The sequence below is a fragment of the Notechis scutatus genome, chromosome 4 (assembly GCF_049901735.1).
Source record: "Notechis scutatus isolate UNSWTSFEM ecotype Mainland chromosome 4, rNotScu1.2, whole genome shotgun sequence".
NCBI lineage: Eukaryota > Metazoa > Chordata > Lepidosauria > Squamata > Elapidae > Notechis > Notechis scutatus.
In genome coordinates, this window is record NC_142012.1 from 24,912,196 (window position 1) to 24,935,369 (window position 23,174).

The 23,174-nt window shown below is 38.5% G+C and overlaps 1 protein-coding gene and 1 long non-coding RNA gene across 2 annotated transcripts in view; one reads left to right on the forward strand and one right to left on the reverse strand.

Annotated features, from left to right (window-relative positions):
• ELOVL6 (ELOVL fatty acid elongase 6) overlaps window positions 1-23,174 on the reverse strand; it is a 70,338-nt gene that overhangs the window by 40,096 nt on the left and 7,068 nt on the right. The gene's annotated exons all lie outside the window — the stretch shown is intronic.
• Window positions 1,192-8,905, forward strand: LOC113412841 (uncharacterized). Its single transcript, XR_003370977.2, has 3 exons — window positions 1,192-1,374; window positions 1,548-1,619; window positions 6,709-8,905. It is a non-coding gene; the product is annotated as an uncharacterized LOC113412841 (long non-coding RNA).

Consider the following 23,174-nt stretch of genomic DNA (forward strand, 5'->3'; position numbering starts at 1 on the left):
GGTTTGGGAAACTAGGAGTGCCTGTTTGGTTTTTGCTTAACATTTCTCATCACAATGTTCAGTCCCATTGGCTGTTGAAATTCAATATCTGCCCAGTCATCATCACAGTTTTATAAAGGGGAAATAGAAAATATATAGGACAGGATCTGTTTTCCTTTCAGGATCACAAAAAATGAGGATGTGACAAAAAGAATCACAAGCTTATTTTAGTCACTTTCAAAATTTGTCACCTGCGCTGCTTATAATTTAACTGCACTGTCCAGGATGTGTATTTAATTATAATTTAGAGACTAATTTACCCCTTAGAATGCTTGATGCATGGGTATTATAAAAATGTATGCTCATAACTTGAAAAGTATTTCTAACAGAGGTAGCAATTTCATCTAAATTAGGAACATTAGAAATCCCATTTTCATAGTAAAAATATCTTTGTATACCTGGCCACTCTATAATAACAAATGGAGTTTCTACAGTCACTGAAAAAATGTAAATATTTATCTTTTCCCGCATTATACACAATTTCAATTTATTTTTATATTAAACACGTTATGTAATTGACTGCCACTTAGTCTGCTATTTAAGCAAGAGTTAAGCACCCATGCAAAAGAGTAGTATTACTCATTTCATTTATTATCACCTATAGCCAAAACAAGGCTATAGAGGATGCTAAAAGCAAGCTGAAGAATGAATCTAGGAATTAAATACTAGAGAAATTTAAAGTTTGTACAAAATATACTTAACACTAAATCCAAAAGTGGAAAATCATTAAAAATCAGTTCTTCCCTTTTCATCTTATACAAAAAAGCCTCTGTGATTAATGTGAGTAATGAGACAGCCAAGTTGGGTCACACAAGCATATTATGTTTAGAATTATTTAAAAAAAACCACAATGGTTATGCTTACATAGGAAGAATGATCATTACATGTTTAAATAAGAATCAGCAAGTGATGAACAAGTGGGCAAAAAAAAGTATCTAACATCACTTGTATAATAAATATTACTAGTCCAGAACACGAACCTTGCCTGGAACTTTGGAAGCAAGCTGGCACAAGTTTGATTTAAAAAATGCAATGTAATGTGCACTTGCTTCCACATTGTGGAAATTTGAGAGGCGGGAAGAGAATTGGTTACTTATTTGTAAATAATGGCTTAATGAGCTGATATCCCAGCTCCCAAATAAAAACCCTTTCATATGTGGAAGAAAGATCAAAAGGGTATCTATGGACTGAAAAGGCTTCAACATTAACACTACAGCAAACAAGTGAGCAGCTCCAGACCAAAAATAAGAGATATAGCAGGGACCTTTCATGAATGATTTTTATCACGGAGGTAGGAAGAAACAAAATAGATAATACATGCTGTAACCTTACAGGGTAAGTGAAATCTCATTGTTTCATGTGCAGAGGAAATACCAAACTATGATGCATCTAATACTGCAGGGAATACTGTAAACTGTTATTTCTGGGTAAAGTCTTAAGAGGATTTTCATTTGGCCCTTACAGAAGACTTTTAAGAAATAAACTGCTCTATTTTGTCCTCTCTACAGGCTCAAAGTCAAGTTCAGAAATATTCCTGGCAGGTGAGACAGAACAGCTGAGACTGAGCACATCTGAAACAGGTACACTGCAATTATAATGCAGATGATCAAATCTTTGGTGATCTTTACAGAAGGAGCAGGGAAATGGGCAGAAAGTTGTAGAAGAGGAGGTTCATTTAAAAAAGGAGGAAAGAATTGCCTCTCCCACTTTTATTGCAAAAAATTAAGCACAATCTGCTTTATGCAAGATCACCTTGAAAATGTCTCAATGGATTTTGATAAGGGCCATTACTGTTTGATATACTTTACATTGCTGGGTGGCTGATCAGCAAGGATGGTGTCATTTCGGAGTATAAGGATTGCCAGGATGAAGACAGAATGAAAAATATTCTATTGACAAATCTCTCATATTAAGAATAGAGATATGTCCATTGTGCTACCAAACCAGTGTGGGAATTGTCCAGTATCGCCTGGACAGTTTGACAATGGAGACAGACCTAGAAGACTTGGAGTGCTTTCCAGATTGCTGAAGGCTCCAGTTAGATGATCTGCCACAATGTTTGGTACCTGGACCAATCAGCTGCAATGCAGAAAGCTCAGGGATGAACTCCCCTTCTGGACATGGATGTATTAAGATATATGTCAGGATGACAGGTGCTTTGTTTTTAGGGATTAGGATTTTATATATATTTAGCCAACATTTCTGGCTTCATTGCAAAACATTATATTCAATTATTTTCTAGCAACTAGGGTCATAAACTATAGAGACAGAACATACGTTGGCATCTTGTCTTCTAATACGTAATACAGCTCATGACCAAATTCTTTCATATAGCTAATGTTATCTGTTGCTACATGGATTATGCAATTCAGCAAAGATTCACTAATTAATCTGCTATGGATTTGGTTTAAAGCTAGGTAGCCAAGAATACTTATTATATATTTTATATAGCTATGCATTATTTATTTATTTAGCGTATGGCAATTGTAGTGTGAAGCTAATTCACATCCTCATGGTATACCCTGTTGTGACTGGAAGGATCGATCCTGCTGGGAGTTTTGACTCTGATGACTCTGAAGATGGAAGGTTGGAACCTGCTGTGAATGTGGAGTCTGAATTAGCTGAATTATCAGAGGACACAGATGTGAGCCAGGAGGATGAGAGATTGTCGCAGAGACAATCTTCCCCAGAACCTTCGACTTCGCTCATGCCAGCAAATGATCCACAAAATGAGACAGAAGCTTCTAGCGAGGAAACTGACAGATCTTGGCTTGACGCTAGAAGCAGGAGACCTAGGAAACGTCAATCTGATGGGAGGCGTCAAGCCAGACATTGATTAGAGAGACTGACACGCCCATCCAAGTGATTTAAGGAGGTGTGCTGACTCTCAAACTTTGCTTGGAAGCAAAGTGTTAGATGAGTCGAAAGGATACGTGTGGAGCGGCCTCTGTGATTGATGAACAATTCTGAATTACCAGACAGATTCCGGGAAGTCTGCCAAGGACTGGAAAAATAGTTCTGTTAACCCTTTTTAGTCTGGTTTTGTTCTTGTTTGAATATTTTGAACTCTGGAACTCTGTATACTCACTTGAGAATATAGGTGAGACATAACAATATTTTATATAGCTATGCATTATTTATTTATTTAGCGTATGGCAATTGTAGTGTGAAGCTAATTCACATCCTCATGGTATACCCTGGATAGCACGGCAACGTGAACTAAATGAACTAACAACTGTTGGCAGCCAGACTACTCTGTAGACTTTCCTGACTCTCAAAATACATGGCAACGGAAACAGTATACAATAACTTTGGTTCCTTATTATTAGGAACATTATCTTTCCCATTAGTGATATTAGGAAAAGAATAAAACTAAATATGTGGCAAAATACCTAGAAAGCAGAGCAATGCATAGGCAGATTGGAAGGTTAGGAACATTTTAAGAAATAAGAAGCCTGATTTTTAGATCCCTATCCAATCTTATCCCTCTAATTAATTCAAGTTGTGAGAATATCAGTGATGGGAAGCAAAAGTGACAACTAGATTTATTACAGAAAGCTATTGTTCTGGTTTAGATGGAAATTCATTTAAGTCCTTTCCTGCATGACTGATATGTGGGTAATCCATCTTGCCATAAAAGCAACTATATTTTTCTTCTTGGAGACAACACAAATACATAATTCAAAACTGATGCTATAACATCTTGGATGCTTCGTCAGCAGCACATGTTCAACAACTAATTTATTTCTTAAACCTTGTATTCCTGGGGTAATAACCTTGTAATTCCAACAAACCTCATCAATATAAAATTATGACTTAAAACAATCCTGTGACTTTCTTTTGGATATTACATTCCTTTTTAAAGGAGTAATTAAACACATGTTTTCATCTAAAGAGTAAATAAAATATAGCATTGCTAATGTTGTACCTGAAAATTTGGAAGAAGCAATTCCCAATCATATCACTATTATTACAAAAACATGCAAGGCCTGGGATAAACACTCTTTCGGTATTTCTTTTCTGGCTGTCTATCTCATCTCTGTGTTAGCAAGATGATACAATATTCAAAGCAATTAAGGGAACTTACTGGGCCACATTGTGAGAAGCAAACCGAATCTTTTTGTTGCCCAGATGGCAAGCTTTAAATCAGGGGTGTCCAACCTTGGCAACTTTAAGACTTGTGGACTTCAACTCCCAGAATTCCTCAGCCAGCTTTGCTGGCTGAGGAATTCTGGGAGTTGAAGTCACATGTCTTAAAGTTGCCAAGACACCCCTGATTTAAACTTTCAGATCCTTGCACTGTATCCTGAAGATTATTGTGTAGCAGCTATGAAAAGACATATGATAAAAATATACCTTATGAGGGATCCTGTCAGAATATATTCATGAACTGGTACAGAGCTTGGTAAAAAGGTCAGCCAGTGAACAGGCATAGCAACTAAGTCAGCCAATGAGGACTGTTTTGGAAACTGAAACTAGAATTAGCCTAGGCTGGAAACTGAAACTAAAAGTAGCCTAGGCTTGGCTCTATATTAAGCTCTGTAGCTACCTTGAGCTCTGAGTCTTATCTATTGAAAAAGAAACTGCTTCTCTCCTGTTGCTTGCCTACTGAACTTAAAGTAAAAGAGAAACTAACTTGCTGCTGTAAGTTGCTTGCAACATGTTTCTGTCTGAGTTTGCTCCATGTTGGAGAAATCTACAACTGGTTTGTAAAATTTACTTATTATGTTTATAACGACGTTAAATGAAGCACCAGCCATCTGTATTAAGTTTTCTAGAGCTGAATTCACGCTGCAAAACTCTGAACAGATCCTCTGTGCTCTTTGAGCTTGGTTCTTTTCTTGCAGATGTTTCATTGCTCAATCTAGGTAACTTCATCAGTGCTGATGATTTTACCTAGTTTGGGTAATAAAGCATCTGCAAGAAAACAACCAAACTCAGGGAGAAGCAAGGACCCCTCATTTCAACCTGGAGCTACAAATATTCTTTTTAAAAATATATATTTATTTTATTAGACACCTTGGAAAATGGAAAATAATGAGTAAAGTTTCAATTAAGATTGGTCAGGACTGTGTCCTCACACCTATCACAATAAGAAAAAAAAAGATGAAATCAAGAATAACTTATGAAGATGACTGAATTATGTAGACTTTTCAAGCATCCACATATCAGCCACAAAGTTCTCTTGTCGTGCCTTTGAAAAAGTTTTTCTATGGAGGGAGGAACAAGACACATTGGCCGTACCAATGTTCTGGAATAGATTAGGCAACACCATTGTCAACATTATGATTTACTACAAAAATATCACCTCCATGGCCAAACTACTAAATGTTCATTGAAGGCTCTCAGTTTGGCAGCCTCCAAATTCAGTAGCAAACTAATGGAAACAAAAAACAAAATCGCCTTTCATGGTTCTTCCTCCTTCAAATCCTCCCAAGCAGCAGCACCACATTTTTTTCTGTTATTTTTATATTTTGGGACCTACTGTAAAATGAAGCTTTTGTTGTGATCAACCTTTGGTTTCTCAGTGGGTTATTAAGTGGCTCCATGAAAGAGATGGTGCAGATGCCATTTCTGACAAGAGACAGGAAAAAAAAAAAAGAGGATTGAGAGACAGAAACAGAAAGAATATAAACAGAGAGGAACAAAGAAGCTGGTAGGTGGTAGCGTGGGTGGAGAATCTGAGGAACCTGGAAGGTCCAGTGGATGTTTTGCTAGAGCTATCTCAGCATAGCAGTGTCCTCTAACTGGTATTCCTCTAAAATGCTACAAAAAATATAAATGCCTTTCTCTGAACATCGACCTGTATAACAACTTCACTAAAATATAGACACTTTTATTTTCAATAAAACCTGCACCTGAAAATCTTCCAAAAGATTATGTTCTAAGGGTTCTTTGTTTTTGTTTTGTGACTTCAAGTCAGCATTAATTTCTGGCAACCTTATAGTTTTCCTGGCAAGTTTTTCGGACATGGTTTGCCATCGTGTCCTTCCTAGGGCTGATAAGAGAGTAACTGGTCCAAGGTCACGCAGTTGGTTTCATGCATAAAGTAAGACTAAAAATCACAATCTTCCAGTTTCTAGCCTGATGCCATAACCACTACATCAAATTCTCTGTCTCTCTGAGTTTTAGCAAGAGTGAATTTGTCCACTGATTTTCTTATTCTTCAGAGTAACACTGTTTTATTATGCACAGTGAAAAAGTTCACTTTTTAAATGTTGGTATAATTTGAAGGGGATTATAGCAAGTGCTAAATTAATATAAAAATCTTTGTCAGGAATCAACTAAGAATTAACTAAGAATTGTGCAAAGGTAGAGTTGGAAGTTGAACCACTTCTGTAGTTTGCAAATGTGTTAGAAAAAATGCACACTGTTGAATTGTAAAGAATCCTGAGCTAGCTGGATTTTGAGACTGCTGTTGATCCTGCCGCTATGCTTTCATTAGCATCCCAGTTAACCCCAGATCAGTTTGTTAATATGTGAATATGCAGATTATTCATATATCTCCAGTAAACTTTTCTCCGAGGAAAAATAATTCTGCAAGATTGCTTTGATCTTCCCATGCTTTTACAAAAATAAGTACTTAGAAACAATAACAATATTACATTGCATCATTGTAATGTATATTAATGTGTATTTAAAGATGATTGTGCTATTTTTTCCCTCTAGGTCTAATGGCGTGGGTGCTGGCATAGAGGAGGGAAATGTGAATATATAAGACCTGGTTTGCCTTCTTCATTTTCTGCATGAACATGCAGTCACTTCTTTTCAGCTTTTAGAAAGTACCCCCCGTTACACAAAGGATGCAGAAGATATATGACTGTTTCAAGTTTTAATTTAGCTATAAATGAAAGAAAGTATTTTTATACAGCTGCCTGCCGCTCCAGGACAAATGATAAGCTTAGTATTTTCCTGCACATTGTGTGAGTCTGTTTGACATCCTCCTGAATCCACAGTGTTCTCTCCTTTAAAAATGTAGCCCAAGTCTTAACTTTAATCACATTTTAATAAAAGCTTAGTATAACTCTAAATCATACTGTAATTCTCTTATCTTACACATCCTGCTAATTAGTAGTGGAACTTAATAGGGTGCAAAGCTAAATAAATCCTACAAAGAATATAAATTATGCTTGCATCATCCTAGAACGATCAAAGTGAAAATAAGAAACTCTGTTTCTCTGCCCATCAAAACTTACACTCTCTCACAGAAGAGAATCTTTATAAAAAACAAGTTCAGAATCTCATTGTGATGGTCTGGAAAATGATACAAAAGACAAAAAATGATTCAATTTTATATCTAAAACAGTTAGACTGAAACTTATGTCCAGATGCACCTCTTGATAAATGGCTCAACCAGTACAACAGAGATTAAGAAACACAGCTGTATGTTTGGCACATGGGAACTTAGTCCAGAATGGAAGCCTATATTTCTTTGCTGGCAAGTTAAAGATCTGCTGATTAAAGCAATGGAGCAAGACTGAATTCATTTAGTCTGTGCCAAAGGCAAATATTTCCATATTCTTTTTGTTGATTTTTATTTTACTGCCTGGACTAGTTATTGGCAAGATTGCAGAAGTGGCTTCCTTTGCCTTGTTCCCACCTAGCAGGCTTTGTAACAAAGGACTAAAACTGCTGGTTCCTAGTCTGATGCTTTAACATTCTTACTAAACTGGCTCTTAATAGGTTTGTTAGTGACCTTATAAATGGTGACACCAGACTTATTTTTCTGCAACACACAGTGATCTGTTTGGAAGTAGTTTTATAAAAATATACTCAGGATTTTTCCTTCCTTCCTTCTTTCCTTTTCATTTGAGAGGTCATCATGTACATGGGAAGCAGGGGTGGGATGCTACCGGTTCTGCCTGGTTCTAAAGAACCGGTAGCTCTGAAGAGCAGCAGACACCAAACTGGTTCTGTGTTTGCTGCTGTTTGGCCCACCCGCCCTTCTAGGCTCTTTACCTGTCCTTTATTTCCTGCTTTTTCAATCTCAGCTGCTTTGCGCAGCACAGCCGAGGTTGAAAAAGGCAAGGAAAAAGAGGCTTTTCAAATGCTGTGCACCTGCACACAGTGCTTTTCAGTTGTTCGAGCGGCACACCTAAAGGTTTTTTTACACACGTGCACAGTGCGCATCTGGTGCATGTGCGTGCACAAAATATATATTACCGAACCGGTAGTAACACTGGTTGAATCCCCCGGATGGGAAGCTTCCCTCCTGAATTATATTAACAAAAATCCATGAGAGTATGATTGGTCCATCAATCTTACTCTCATGGATGTGTGATCCATTGTTGTTCAAACACTTAAAAATGGATGCTGAAGTTCAAGGTATTAAATGTTACACTACAAAATTCATAATCATATCTGGAGCAATAATGGCAGTAAAAAGCTGCTTGATGCTGAAGACTCAGAAAAAAAGTGCTTCCCCCTTTAAATTGTCAGCACTCATAACTTGTAAATCCAAATTTGTTGTGAGCACCAGAGATAAAATTGCAGAGTTTTTAATTTGTGTATGCAAATACAGAAGGTCTTTGGCTCCAAGTCTAGGCCTCTCTATACTGAGCATCTAAATTTAGCAGATGATAACATGCATGCAGGTCCTTTGATAGCTTGGCTAAGATCCAGAATAAGAATTTATCACAAACTTTCCAGCTGTGTTCACAGTATGCTTATATTGGTCACTTGCAGGTGTATTTACTTCTAACCCTGAGTTCTTCAGGAGAGTGTCAGTATGATGTTTAACTTTTGGCTCAGTGTATTGTGCCAAGTTAAAAAATGGGTTAAATTCAGCAATATTGTGCTGTGTGAATAAAGTATAGATTCCTGAAATACTCTTGGATTCCCAAATAAAAAATATTGTTGAGATTCTAACAGCTTGTGATCAAAATTAAATTTTGTTCATTTTGTTTTGGGATTGCAAAAATGAATGGAGAATCTAGCATACAGTATAGAAAGAGGCTTCATGGATCACAAGATATGAACTGATGCTCTGACTAATGAGAAAGTATAAGCTTGAATTAGTTCTTCCTCTATACAAGGGAAGAATCTGTGCAATTTCACCTAGGAGTCCATTTTTTTAACATGCTCCACATGACATCTGTTGTTATGCAGATCCAATCTATGTCAAATGCCGTTTCAAACATAAAAAAGCAAAACTGACATGTTTTGTATGCTTTTAGTTTAACATATTGCAGAAATCCAGGCATATTTGATGATTTAGTCTCTAGTATTTTCTGGGGGCAAATGGAACATGCATTTTTCTAAATCATGTCACTTTATCTCTCAATAGTTTTAATTACAGTGGCCAATAATGAAGGATGCTGGGAATTGTAATTATACAACTTCTGGAGGGTGGCAGGTTCCTAGTTCCTTATGTGGGGAATAATAGACCAAGCAGAAGAAGACAGACCAAGCAGAATTACATGACAAATCATACCTATTCATTTCTGAACAAGACTGTATGTTTATTTAGTAGATAAGGTTGTTTGGAATTAACATACTAAAATATTTTTCTTACTCAAAACATGTGTCAAAAAGAACAGTAGGTTTTATGCAGTAATACTTGCTAATGGAGTATTTGGTGTATCTAGGGATGTTTGAAACTGGTACTGGGGAATATGCAGGGCATTTTGTACACATCCTGACAATGAGTAAAGGGGGGATTGAAGTATCATGAGATTCTGTGTTTCATGCAGTGCTAGAGCCAATTACATCCTAAAATTGTAGAAGTAGTATTTAATTTAGACTACAGCTTCTAGAGATACCTTAAGTGGAATCAAATCATGCCTGGCTGAAGAGCAGTTGCAACAGTGACTCAGCAGATTAATGCAACCTCTTAAATTGACAAAGGTTTCTGACCTATTCAATCAATGCATGCAATCAGTATAGTACTCCATCATTTTGCTGAAGTACAAGAAGTACACCAGCCATGTAATAAAAGTTCCTTTTCCAGAATGTATCCTATTTGTTCCCATCATATTTTCATAAGCAATGCTGTTTTCTTGAAATTGAGTGTTAATACTACTTATATAGAGCATTTTAGCTATCATTTTAAAAGTTAGATATAGATGTAAATATAGACATATGAGCAAAAATAACCCTTTACTTGGCTGCTTTGAGATGGGAGCAGCGGGCAAGTAGTCTCTCTGCTTAACTAAGATTAAATTAACCTATTCTAATTATTACCTGCTTTTAAGGCTATTTTTCTATCATATCTTAGTCTTCAAATTTTTATTTTTAAACCCTTTACATTTTTGAAATTTTTGCAGTGTGATCACTAATCCAACTTTTAGTTATATTTTAGCTATGGTTTAGCTGTATTTTTTAAAAAGCCCTAGCTGGCCCTCAGCTATAGGAGGGCCTTGCTGCTGCTTCTTTGTTGTTGCTGTTCTAAAGACCTTACTCCTTGAGCTGGAAGTCTAGCAATGCCTAGCTTTGATGTGATTTCTCTTATCTGATTTATTCTATTTTTATCCACTATTTTTATTATTTTATCATTTTTATTTACTCATGTTCCCTGCTCTGTCGGGAGGGCAGAATCCTGGGTATACTTGTGTGGAGCTCTGCCATTGTTTGCATTAGGACTCATTTCTTCTCACCTTCCGATTCCGATTCCTTTTCCTCTGGATTTAGGACTTGTTTCAGTGACTAGACTCTATGCTATATTACACAGCTCCCTCTCTATTGTGCTACTTAATATAATGAAGACAAGGAAAAGGAGCAGATCTTTCACTGACCTGGTTCCTCATCCTTCTCTGAAGAAATCCAAGATTGAGGACTTTGTTTTAGCTCGCCCTCTCGGTTTGAAAGCTCCTGCTCCCTTTTGTCTGGCTGCTGCCGGTTGTCATGATCTTCTGATGGTTGAGGGCGTCATCCCCGAGTTGAGAACAAAGACTTATCTAAAACTACGGCCCCCAACCAATCCTTAAACGAGCCCACCCTTACAGAACTTTTGGCTCAGCAATGTTTCTTGGTTGCAGAAACTACAGCAGGCATTCAGCTCCAGCTGGATAAAATAATAAGTACTTCAAACTACTTAAGTTTCCTGGACTACCAGTGGGAGCCCTAGGTTGACCGCTGGGCAGCCTGATGTGGCGGCAGGGTTCTCCCTGCCAAGCCTCAGCAAAAGCACTGGCCAATGTAATCCTACCAATACTTTGAACTTTACATCTTTTGACGCAAACAGTCACCTGGTCTTACAGTCAAAACAGGTGGCCCTCATCATTAATCCCATTAATGGCAACTTACCTCACTGGGGTTCAACACAGCTGGCGAGGGACCATATATTACAGTTATTGGGGCTAAAAGCTGATGATTTGAAGAAGGTTGAACTTTTACCCTCTCCTGAATGCTGCACTAGAGTGCTACTCAGTTTTGACAACTCCAACACCCCAAAACTATTTTTCAGAAGAGGATCCCTGTTAAGATCCTTCAGCATTTTGCCAAGAAGAGTCTTCAAAGTTTTGTCGATTAAGCCACTCTTGAGTAATCGACAATTTGTGAGTGGCAGGAGATTTATTGCCTCCAAAAGATCCTCAGCAGCACATATTAATGTGCCAACCTTGAATGCCATCTCGGATACTACACCACGTACTAATTATGCACCTATTCCCACAGAACCTCCAGTTGGCATCCTCTCAGATGGTAGCCTGACTGTTCCTCCTACAACTGGTCAAATTAACCGCCCGCAGCGAGTAGCAATGTAGTTTGCTGTTTTTTTAATCTCCTCTAATTGTCTTGCCATATTAATAGCTTTATCCAGGTCTAGGTCTTTTTCCATTTGCATGCGTTCCGATAGCCGTGTATCGACCAAGCCTACTACAATCCTGTCTCTGATGAGCTCCTCATGTAGTGCTCCATTGTTACAGTGTTCTGCTAATACATACAGTGCTGTGACAAATGCATCAACTGTCTCATTTGCTTCTTGTTTGCGCATATTAAATCTTGCACGCTCATACACAATGTTCTTTTTTACTACAAAGAATTACTGAAAGCTGTCTCTTAGTATACTGACGCTGATCAGCTTCACTGAGTTTCAGGCCACACAGAACATCATCTGCTTCGTCTCCCATACAGTAAATCAAAGTGTTCACCTGATTTTCTTCGGAGCTTATTGTGAGATTGCTTGCTTGCCTAAATCTCTTGAATCGCCGTATCCATTTTGTCCACTCATTTGGTTTGGAAAAATCAAAGGGCTCCGGTGGTTGGATATTAAAAGTAGCGCTGGATTCGCTAGCCATTCTGCTAACTCCTTCCTCATTCTGCTCATCCCCACTGCCGCTCATTTTCCTCTTTTGGGTAGACCTCGTTGTTCAGTTACCCATGTTACAGAACTTCTGACACCATGTCGTATTTTGTAATAATACTCCTAACACGTGAGTTCTCTGCACACAAACTGCTTTATTTTCCTTAACTCCTCCCTTCCGGTTCCTTCATACTGTGTCACCTCAAAATATGTCCCTCACTACTCTCTGTCTAACATTGGTTCTTCTTCACAGTTAAACATCAACAGGTTCCGTTTACCCTACACCACATGGACTATTGTCTGTGACACCTATTCAGCTATTTGAAGAATGCTACAATTCTTTCCAAAGCCAAATAGACTATGGACTTTCACTTTCTCCTGTACTTCAAAGGCTTTCTAAATACATATAGTTTGTCCGAATCCTTCTTTGGTTTTGTGCCTAGAACAAAATGTAACACGTAGGAGAGGACTGATCCAAATAAACTTTTATTTTCCACATTTTAACCAACCAGGTTGGAATTTCTGGAACTTGTAGCTCAAACGCTTTTGGAAGGCAAGAAGTGCAGAAAACAAAACATAAACAACAATTTTAAAATAACTCATTTCAGAAAATGCCAAGGATCTCAATCCTAAGCCAGAGAACTTAAAAATGATGGAACAAATATAAAGCCAATCAGGATAGACCTTAATAGCTGAACCTTACATACATAACCAGTCTATCTGCATCTATTAGAAAAGAAATGGCTTTGCAAAGGCAGTTGTGTAACCATAATGCTGGACTAGATGACCCTGTCATTGGCTCTAATTGAATCCATCCCATGCTACAATGACCACGCTAGAGACAAAACAGACCCACAGGGAAGTGGGGCATTTATCCAGAAGTCTGGTGGGGCTGTTTAGCTTTCTTAAGGAGGCTGAAGCTACTTGACCTAATCCCTGTATTAAAAAGGATGACAGCAAGATCTTTTGGAATAAAATACTTTGCATGGACAGCTTTTTTTCAGGAAAAGATACCGTATTTGCCGGCGTATAAGACGACTGGGCGTATAAGACGAGCCCCCAACATTTCCACTCAAAATATAGTTTTTGTTATATACTCGCCGTATAAGACGACCCCCCCCACTTGGAGGCATGCTTTTCAAGGCAAAAAAGTCATCTCATACGCCAGCAAATATGGTAAGTTGTAACACTTGGGGTATTCTGGATATAATTCTTGATTGACACCCCCAACCCCTTTCCTCCAAACTTACAAAGCCACCAAAATGCTTTAGAGAGGCAGCTTCGCCTTTCTCAGGCTGGCACTCAATTCCTCTCCCTTTCTTTGTGACAGCCCCCGCGTGCGTGCCATCGGGACTCCAAGGGTGGGGAATGGACAGCTGCCAACTCACTCTCTCTCTCTCTCTCTGTGTGTGTGTGTGTGTGTGTGTGTGTGTGTGTGGTGTGGAGGGTAATTCGGCTATCTCTGGCCTCCGCTCGGTTTTAAAGTCGCTTGGCCGGTTCCCAAGTCGCAAGCGCGCGCTGGTCGGGAGACGCGGCGCCGGGTGGAAGCTCGGTGCAGGGGAGGCAGATCTTTTCTCTTAAGCGGGAGGGAGGAGGGGACAAGAGGAGGGACGGGACGGGACAGGGGCGGGAGGAGGGCGCTCGCCTTCTTCCACCGCCCACCGGACCCTTTTCTTCCCAAGGGGACCCTGGAAAGCAGCTCGGGAGCCGGGTGGCCCTGCCCAGCGGGTCCCATCAGGAACTTCCTGAGGACACCCCCGCCCCAAGCACAGCCCTCCCGGTCTTTCAAAGAGGGAGGGAGAAGCGGGAGGAGCAAATTGCCACCCCGCCCTGCTGCCCAGAAGGAGGGGCGCCACAGTCCACCCCCACCACCTTCTCCCCCCACTCCCCGGGCCATTACGCGGCTCGGGCTGGCTGGGTGAAGCGGCCCGCCAGAGACCCTCCGCTCCACCCCCACCCCACCTCCAGATTGGCCTCCGCAGCGCCCGAGCCGGGCGGAGGGTGGGTGGGTGGGTGGGAGGAGGAGGAAGAGAGACTCCGGCTGGGCTTGAAGGGCTTCGCAAGTTGCAGAGCTCCGCCCGTCGCTCTTGCACCGAGTGACAATGTATTTACCGGCGTATAAGACGACCCCCACTTGGAGGCATGTTTTTTAGGGCAAAAAAGTCGTCTTATACGCCGGCAAATACAGTAAATGATTCCTGCTTTCACTCTGTCAGTTTAATTCAAAATACTATTTTAAAGCATTTACTGATAATCTGTAATACATTCTGGATAAGCACTCCTTAATAACATTTAAGTTAATCCTCATAACTACATCATGTAGTAGGAAATGATTAGCCAAAATGGGAGGGGGGGATGTGAAGGTTCATTTCAAGAACTCCTTCAGATTCCTTTGTCAAAAAAGGTATCATAAGATCACAAACTTTGTACTATTTTTCTATGGGCCAACTACTACCTTAACTTTTATGTTCCTCTAATCATATTTAACCAAAGTTATTGAAACTAGGCAGTGACTGTTAGAACTAACCTCAAGCTACAGTTGACATCTAGTTATAGCAATGAATTAGAAAATTAGCATCTGAGAGCAGACAATTAGCATCCTAGAGCTTTCTTTTGAAGACAAAGAAAGAAGAAAGCAAGCTGGGAAATGCAAGCTGTGTCCTACTTGCTCATAGATTCAGAACACGATATTCAAAAAAATATTCAAAATATCTCTCTCGCATTCTCTGTATATATGCTCAGAAGTAGGAGCTACCTTGGTGAAATGGTTTAAGGCAGTGTTTCTCAACCGTGGAAGCTGAAGTCCCATCCATCTGAAAGTTGCCAAGGTTGAAAAAGCCTGCTTCAAAGTACCAGGCTACAAACAGGACACCCTAAGGGACAAAGCCAGTTGGGTGACTTGGGACAGTCATTTTCTTTCAGCCCTGGGAAGAAGGCAATGGCAGGTCACTTCAATAAATCTTGCCAAGAAAACTACAGGGTCTTGTCTAGGCAGCTGCCAGGAATCGAGACTGACTCAACCGCAACAAAACAAAACACAAATGCTCAGTAATACACAAACATAAAATATATTTGGCTTGCTTTTAGTAAAACAGCAGAAAATCTGAGGTGCTCTATGCTGAATTCAGGTCCTGACCTATATCATATGTTTCATTGGAGGAAATTACATTACATGCACAGAAACGAGAAGTGCCTTTGACAGATATTGCCTTATATTACCAATATTTAAAAACATATTATTTATTTTGGAGAAATTCTGATCACATTATTGTTGTCTTCTAAGTTCTGAACTTGGAATAAATACTTTGCAAATCACTTTTTATCATCCATGTTTACCTCTACATATGAGAATTATTTCTTTCTGGAAGAAACATCAATGCAAATCCTAACTCCACAATTTGCAAAAAAAAAATCAAAATCAAAATATCTATTGTCAAAAATATAGGACTGTGGAAAACATTTCACTTTGATGTGGTGAGCTGTTCTGAGTATAAGGTAAAAAAAAAATAGCAATGAATTAAATCTCTCTTCAAATTGTAATTTATGTTCTTGATGAGTTGTTATCTGATTATACAGCTAAAAAAACCATATTCCTCCCACATAATATTAATCATTTATTTTGCTGCTTTTAAAAAAAATATCTTTCCGGCAGCTTGTTTTAACTTTTCTTTCTATGTACATATTTCTGATATTTCTGCTAACAGCCCAGAATGGAAGAAAATAAAAGATTGCTTTATGCTGCATAGGAAAAAAAGTACCTGAATATTTCATAAAAACATCTATTTGGTTTGTGTGTTATTTCCCATCTACGCATATACAATGAATTAAATTGTCTTCTTTTTAATATTTATACCTTCTATTAAAGTGATCCTGACAGTGGTATAATTCAGTTGTACTTACATTTTAAACAGCCTCACACAGATCATATCATAAGGTTTAGAATGTTACAGGACTCTATTATGGTCTACAATTTTCCCTAATATTATTATGTACAATATTAGTGTCCTAGATTAGGCTCAGCTACTGAAGTAAATATTTCAGGCACTTAAAAGCAACTTCTTTTTGATGACACTATGAAATAGCCTTTTCTGAAAAACGTGCTCTGTGGTTTATTAACTTAAAACACATGCATGCATAAAGATGTTTTGTTCTCAGTCCCTCTAATTTTGTCTAAAACAAAAGTCTTGTCCTGTCAGAAAAGACCACTCTGCAAGGAAGCTAAAAAAAACACACAACTGATACATGCTGTGATGCATGGTATGTGATTCTAAGGAAAGAATTTTGATGGCACCTCTCTTTCTCACACACACTCTCACGCGCACATTCTCTCTCACTCACACACACACACCGAAAAAACCCCAAACAAAAAGCCAACTCTTCTAATGTTATGAACCTTATATTCTCTAACAGTCAGCACAACCTTCCCAAATTCCTATTGGTCTGTTCCCTATCAGCAGACATCAGAAGGTGAACGCTATTGGCTGAGTGCACACAAGGACGGTTACTGTCTTTCAATGCTGCTAAGCCCAGCAGGCTATGCAAATCAAAGCAAAGAGGAAATGGGGTGTTATGGCATGTTCGGTGGAGTGTTCTCTCCCCCCCCCTTTTAATTTTAATTTCCACAAACTGCAGCTGCAAGTTAGGAACAACAGCTTTTAAAACTGTTTGACTCCGACAGTCAATATAGACTGTATCAGTTTAAACTAAACTAGTTGGGTGTAGCTGGATGAAATATTGGATCAGAAGCATGATTTTAAAACACATTTTGGCAAACCATACAGCTCTTTTGCCATTGGATTAATGCTCCAGAAGAGTTCACTGTTGTGTTTATTTAAAAAATGTGTTAAAAAAAGGCTTTTGTGCATTTGAAATAGAGATTCAAAACACAATTATTTCTGATCCAGAAAAAATATTTAAAATCGAAGAACTTACTATAAATTTAAGACTATGACCTAGTTACTATCCTGTTACACAACGCTGAGCTTGAAATTTTCCCCTGCCAAAATAGTTACTACTTTTATAATTCCTTGAGATTATAAAATCTCTGCTGCTATGCAAACCTTGTGTTTTGCAAAGAGTAAGTAATTAGGTTTCAATTTCCTTAGATGAGAGAAAACCAATGGTAGAAAACTTTTTGTGTAGAATTGCATTCCCTTGAGAGTAATCTATTGGGGGGTACATTTAGAGTGGGGCTGAGGTAAACGCCATTGTGCCTCAAACATTTCCTCCCTTTTATGTCACTACTGGCATACTAAGAGTTGTGATGGGAGTCATGTTTTATCCCCTCATACAGAGTGGTCTGGGTGAGAAGTTGCTGGTTACTTTTTACTGTTCTACCATCGAAAGCATTTTGGCATACTGTGTAACGGTGTAGTATGCTGGATGCTCTGTAGTGGATAAGATGATGCTCCAGAGTTATAAACACAGTACAAAAAAATCATCGGTTGCTCTCTTTCTTCTTTGGAAGAGATTGCGAAGACCAGACTCCTCTCTAGAGCACAAAAAATCTCCACAGACTGTTCTCATCCTGGTCATTCATATTTTGAATTGTTACCATCAGGGAGGCGTTATAGGTTTCTTAAAATGAGGACTAATAGACTGAGAAACAGTTTCTTTTCCAAGGCAATAATTGTCTTGAATCAAACAGTACATTTGTGATTTAGTTTTATGTATAAAGTGGCATTTTTAAACTATCTAACTTAATATATGTTTTAAATAGGTTTTAGGCTAGGTTTTTTATTATTATTACTTTAATTATTTTACTTTTAAATACTGTGTAGTGTGATTGTGATATGGTGTTTGGAGCACTGTGCTGGAGTAGCTTTCAAATTTCATTGTATTTTGAATGCAGTGACAATAAAGGTATTCTATTCTATTCTATTCTTATTAGAATATACTTACCAATCCCCAAAGAATGTGTATCTATATACTGCATGTACCTCCAAATTGGCAGAATATGGGGAACAGTTCGTTGGCCTACAGAAAAGTCTCTTATTAGAGAATATAGTATAACATGAAAATGCTTGTGATAAACTTGACTTTATCTTTTGCTTGTGACAAAACTAAATTATACCCAATGACTAGCACTGAATCTGTAACTATAAGGGAATGCAACATGTAGCACAACAAAGAATTTGACTGGTAACCCAGTCTATATAAAAAAGTAAAAAAATTTCCCTGCCCAGTTGTGTCTGACTCTAAGGGTTGGTGCTCATCTCCATTTCTTACCTAAGGGAGCCAGTATTATCTGAAGACTCTTTATAAGGTCATGTGACCAGCAGGATTGTATGCTGAGGTACAGGGAACTCTTGTTATCTTCTTACTGAAGTGGTATCTATTTATCTATTTGGATTTGCATGCTTTTGAACTGCTAGGTTGGCAGGAGCTAGCGCAGGAACAGGAGATCGTCCCATCATACAGCTTTGCTGGCTGAAGAATTCTGAGAATTGAAGTCCACAAGTCTTAAAGTTCCCAAGTTTGGGGACCCCTGCTATAGGCAGACATATTTGTATGGCATTTTATTGCAATGAAAGTCAGGAGTATGACTTATTGAAAAAGAATCTGTAAGAGAATACAAGTTGCTCTTATCTGTTATACAGTTTAACAAAGCCACAACAAAAAACTAAACACATATAAGAGGGTCTCTAGAATCAACTAGTTAAGGATCTTCTACAAAGAAGCAATCTTTTTTATTGGAAAAGCTATAATTTAATTAGAAAGTACAATAGTTTTACTGAACAAGCTGCAGTTATAGTCCAAATAGAACTAAGAAAAGATTAAATACCTTTTTGAAAAAACCCTAGAGATCCACTGCTAACTCACTATAAGTAAGATAGAGGTAGATGGACCAATAATATAATTCTGTATGAGCAAACATTCACATATTCTAGATAAATACATCCAAAGGATTTGTAACCTTCTCCATAATTTTCTGAAACAATATGCAGTTAAACATGAGGTGGCATTTCACTCCAGTTCATTCACAAAATACAGTCTTAAAAATGTGACACCAATATGTAGTTATTTAACATTAAAGCTAACACAGTTAATTCCCCTATGGAACTGAACAGCATGTGATGAACATTACTGTGTGAGATATCCAGCAGGTAACATTGTGCAACAAATTAGCATACTCCAGGGATACTATAATTAGGTCTGTGAAATATATAGTTATGACTGTGCAATACACCATATTCTGTATTTCACATTTTCATAGAGCATTTCGGAAATTAAAAAAAATCTATTTCAGATAAATGTATCCTGATATTATAGTTGAAGAAATAGAGAGAGGAGCTATATAGTCCTTGAAAGTTAAAAACTTAGTATATATTCACAATATAATCTAGCTGAAAATGTGGAATATACTACTAAAAAGATTAAAATTCATCTTTGTAGTGATTGAATATTGCTGTTTCACCTTCATTCTGATATTTATATGGTGACACATTATTTTTGCAATATCAGATACATTGCTCAGTAGCTGTGGTGCAATGACATTCTCTAATTAGCTATAATTTGGATTGTACCAATATATAATCTTTTAATTGAGTTCCCAAGATAATTGAACATAACAAGTTTAGCCAGCAATAATTCTGCTGCTGGAAAAAAACTAAGAAATAATAAAACAGTATGTAAAAGTAAAAAAATAATAATCTTATGATGTACAATTGTAATTCATCAACAGAAATTGAGATTTCTGAACTCAAGGAATCTGAAGCTCAAATCCACCTCACTCACAAAAGTTTGCTTAGCAACTTTGGACCATGCACTAACATTCATCCTACACGACAGAGCTATTTTTCCAGAGATAACATTGGAACACAGAATAGTACTGTTTGGAGGGTCATTGTATTATGCAGACTGTAAAATTAATATCATTTTTGTGTGTCCTTTAAACACACAGACACACACACACAAACCTGCCTCCTTTAAACAAATTTCTACTAAGATTTTCTGAAATGTAAAACCTGCAACATCAAGCTGTGCTTTTCAACAGAGGGCTCAAATCTGCTTTACGGTAGAACTTTTTATCTGCTATGTTAAATTGCTCAAATCTCTTATAATATATACAAAATGTGTTTTCTGTTTGTCAAAGGAGGTTCACTACACCCAAGTCCAGGAGCATACACTCACTAAAGAAAAAGTCTGTCTGGTGAGTGAAATAATAGGGAAGGGTAGGGTAGGGTAAGGTAGAGTAGGATAAGGATAGGATAGGGTAGAATAATTGGCCAAATGTGATTGGAGACACAAGAAATTTGCATAAGCTCTCGGGGTATATAATCATAATATACCAATATACCAATAGAACAAGATAGTAGAAAAGATGAAAAGGATAATAGTAGTATAGCCATAGTACACTGGTAAATATCCTTAAACATAATAAGTACTCTGGTAATTAAGTGTTAAGCTGAATGATGGTACTAGGGGGAAAAAACTGTCTTTTGTGTCCGATTGTTTGGTATGCAATGCCTACAGCAGCGTTCTGAGAGGAAGAGTGAAACAGTTTGGGTCCAGAATAAAAGGGGTCTGTAGATATTTTCTCAGCCTTCCTGACCCGTGCGGCATACAGGTCCTCAATGAAGGCAGGCAGGTACAGGTGAAACTCGAAAAATTAGAATATCGTGCAGAAGTTCATTTATTTCAGTAATGCAGCTTAAAAGGTGAAACTAATATATGAGATAGACTCATTACATGCAAAGCAAGACAGTTCAAGCCGTGATGTGTCATAATTGAGATGATTATGGCTTACATCTCATGAAAACCCCAAATCCACAATCTCAGAAAATTAGAATATTGTGAAAAGGTTCAATATTCTAGGCTCAAAGTGTCCCACTCTAATCAGCTAATTAAGCCATAACACCTGCAAAGGGTTCCTGAGCCTTTAAATGGTCTCTCAGTCTGGTTCAGTAGGAATCACAATCATGGGAAAGACCGCTGATCTGACAGTTGTGCAGAAAACCATCATTGACACGCCCCATGAGGAGGGAAAGCCTCAAAAGGTAATTGCAAAAGAAGTTGGATGTTCCCAAAGTGCTGTATCAAAGCACATTAATAGAAAGTTATGTGGAAGGGAAAAGTGTGGAAGAAAAAGGTGCACAAGCAGCAGGGATGACCGCAGCCTGGAGAGGATTGTCAGGAAAAGGCCATTCAAAAGTGTTGGGGCCTTTCACAAGGAGTGGACTGAGGCTGGAGTCAGAGCATCAAGAGCCACCACACACAGACGGATCCTGGACATGGGCTTCAAATGTCATATTCCTCTTGTCAAACCGCTCCTGAACAACAATGTCAGAAGTGTCTTACCTGGGCTAAAGAAAAACAGAACTGGTCTGTTGCTCAGTGGTCCAAAGTCCTCTTTTCTGATGAGAGCAACTTTTGTATCTCATTTGGAAACCAAGGACCCAGAGTCTGGAGGAAGAATGGAGAGGCACACACTGCAAGATGCTTGAAGTCCAGTGTGAAGTTTCCACAGTCTGTGTTGATTTGGGGAGCCATGTCATCTGCTGGTGTTGGTCCAATGTGCTTCAATAAGTCCAGGGTCAATGCAGCCGTCTACCAGGAGATTTTGGAGCACTTCATGCTTCCTTCCACAGACGAGGTTTATGGGGATGCTGACTTCATTTTCCAGCAGGACTTGGCACCTGCCCACACTGCCAAAAGCACCAAAACCTGGTTCAATGACCGTGGGATTACTGTGCTTGATTGGCCAGCAAACTTGCCTGACCTGAACCCCATAGAGAATCTATGGGGCATTGCCAAGAGAAAGATGAGAGACATGAGACCGAACAATGCAGAAGAGCTGAAGGCCACTATTGAAGCATCCTTAGCAGTGCCTTAGCAGTGCCACATGCTGACAGCTTCCTTGCCACGCCGCATTGAGGCGGTACTTGCTGAAAAAGGGGCCCAAACCAAGTACTGAGTACTTGCTTATACTTTTCAGAGGTCTGATATTGTTCTATGTACAATCCTTGTTTTATTGATTTCATGTAATATTCTAATTTTCTGAGATTGTGGATTTGGGGTTTTCATGAGCTGTAAGCCATAATCATCACAATTATGTCAAATCACGGCTTGAACTGTCTTGCTTTGCATGTAATGAGTCTATCTCATATATTAGTTTCAGCTTTTAAGTTGAATTACTGAAATAAATGAACTTTTGCATGATATTCTAATTTTTTGAGTTTCACCTGTAAGTGAAAGGCTTCTAAAATCCTATGTTACAGTACAGCCAAACCTTCACAGTAGAGACATTGACACTATTGTGAAAAACACTGTTGTAGAGACAATGGATAGTGGAATGGCATTCTTTTGTTCTTAATATCTGCAGGCAATAATGAAAAGTGACATTTTTCCTTGCATGGAATTTCTGGGGAAGACATTATTATCCTCTTATATAAATCAAAGGCAAACAAGTAAAATGTTCAACTCAGAAGTACCTTTTATGCAATTAACATTCACAGAGGTTATCCTGATCTCTAATAATATAATTAAACCCATCATGGGGTCTCTTCAGCGACAGACCGAAATCCGTGATTGTGCACGGTTTCGATCTGTGCTCGCTGCTGGAGTGCCCCGATCCTTTGGATTCAGGGCTGAAGCCACCCCGCAGAGGTGGTGAAGATGGGGGAGATTGCTAGCCGAGTGGAGGGGAGCCGCATCTCTCCTCCTTGGCTGATCTAAACTCCCTTTCCCAAAGACGGTTGCAGCGGTGGTCAGAAATGGCCACCTCAAAGAAGAACCCGACTGGATAAGATTGTGCAGGAGGAAGACAAAGAGGAAAGCAGGACAGACCGGGCTAAACAACAGAGAACATATAAACAAGGTACCCTGAATCTAAAAGTACTTAGAGGGATACTTCTGAAAGAAGATCTTTAAGTGGCAAAGGAGAGAGAAAAGG